Genomic DNA, 2,451 nt, shown 5'->3' on the forward strand with positions numbered 1-2,451 from the left:
TTATAGTATTAGTCAGTGCTATGCAAACTACGACATTTTGATTTAAATATCTGATATCAAGGTGCCAAAGAAAGACGGGTAACACCTTGACTGGTTTCTTGTCCATTGTCAATTTCAAGATGCCCGTATGTTGAAATATATAAGAACCAGGTCTGAAATAACTTCATGGATAAAACATGGAAAGAAAACACAACCGACAGTTCACAATAAATAAGTTGTATTAGGAGTAGGCATAGTATACAAACAGTACGCAATACAAAAAAACCCAAAAGTTTAACAAAACGGACACAATACAACAAAACTAACAGATTGAGTAAAACAAACACAAACCAACAAATCCAAAAGATTGAGTAAAACGAACACAATAAAATATACCAAAAGATTGAGTAAAACAAACACAATAGAATATACCAAAAGATTGAGTAAAACGAACACAATAGAATATACCAAAAGATTGAGTAAAACGAACAAAATAAAATCAAAAGATTGAGTAAAACGAACACAATAGAATATACCAAAAGATTGAGTAAAACGAACACATTAGAATAAACAAAAGATTAAGTAAAACGAACACAATAGAATATACCAAAAGATTGAGCAAAACAAACGCAATAGAATATACCAAAAGATTGAGTAAAACGAACACAATACAATATACCAAAAGATTGAGTAAAACGAACACAATAGAATATACCAAGAGATTGAGTAAAACGAACACCATAGAATATACCAAAAGATTGAGCAAAACAAACGCAATAGAATATACCAAAACATTGAGTAAAACGAACACAATAGAATATACAAAAGATTGAGTAAAACGAACACAATAGAATATACCAAGATATTGAGTAAAACGAACACCATAGAATATACCAAAAGATTGAGCAAAACAAATGCAATAGAATATACCTAAAGATTGAGTAAAACGAATACAATAGAATATACCAAAATATTGAGTAAAACGAACACAATAGAATATACAAAAAGATTGAGTAAAACGAACACAATAGAATATACAAAAAGATTGGGTAAATCGAACACAATAGAATATACCAAAATATTGGGTAAATCGAACACAATAGAATATACAAAAAGATTGGGTAAATCGAACACAATAGAATATACCAAAAGATTGAGTAAAACGAACACAATAGAATATACCAAAAGATTGGGTAAATCGAACACAATAGAATATACCAAAATATTGGGTAAATCGAACACAATAGAATATACAAAAAGATTGGGTAAATCGAACACAATAGAATATACAAAAAGATTGAGTAAAACGAACACAATAGAATATACCAAAATATTGAGTAAAACGAACACAATACAATATACCAAAAGATTGAGTAAAACGAACACAACACAACAAAACTAAAAGATTGAGCAAAACAAACACAATGAAATATACCAAAAGATTGAGTAAAACGGACACAATAGAATATACCAAAAGATTGAGTAAAACGAACACAATGAAATATACCAAAAGATTGAGTAAAATGAATACAATAGAATATACCAAAAGATTGAGTAAAACGAACACAATAGAATATACCAAAAGATTGAGTAAAACGAACACAATGAAATATACAAAAAGATTGAGCAAAACAAACACAATACAGTATACCAAAATATTGAGTAAAACGAACACAATACAATATACCAAAAGATTGAGTAAAACGAACACAATGAAATTTACAAAAAGATTGAGCAAAACAAACACAATTCAGTATACCAAAATATTGAGTAAAACGAACACAATACAATATACCAAAAGATTGAGTAAAACGAACACAATGAAATCCACCAAAAGATTGAGTAAAATGAATACAATAGAATATACCAAAAGATTGAGTAAAACGAACACAATAGAATAAACAAAAGATTGAGTAAAACGAACACAATAGAATATACCAAAATATTGAGTAAAACGAACACAATACAATATACCAAAAGATTGATTAAAACGAACACAATAGAATATACCAATAGATTGAGTAAAACGAACACAATGAAATATACAAAAAGATTGAGCAAAACAAACACAATACAGTATACCAAAATATTGAGTAAAACGAACACAATACAATATACCAAAAGATTGAGTAAAATGAACACAATAGAATATACCAAAAGATTGAGTAAAACGAACACAATACAATATACAAAAAGATTGAGTAAATCGAACACAATACAATATACCAAAAAATTGAGTAAAACGAACACAATACAATATATTAAAATATTGAGTAAATCGAACACAATACAATATACCAAAAAATTGAGTAAAACGAACACAATACAATATACAAAAGATTGAGTAAAACAAAAACAATAGAATCAAAAGATTGAGTTAAACGAACACCATAGAATCAAAAGATTGAGTAAAACGAACACAATACAGTATACCAAAAGATTGAGTAAAACGAACACAATAGAATATACCAA

This window comes from Mytilus trossulus, chromosome 8 (genome assembly GCF_036588685.1).
Source record: "Mytilus trossulus isolate FHL-02 chromosome 8, PNRI_Mtr1.1.1.hap1, whole genome shotgun sequence".
NCBI lineage: Eukaryota > Metazoa > Mollusca > Bivalvia > Mytilida > Mytilidae > Mytilus > Mytilus trossulus.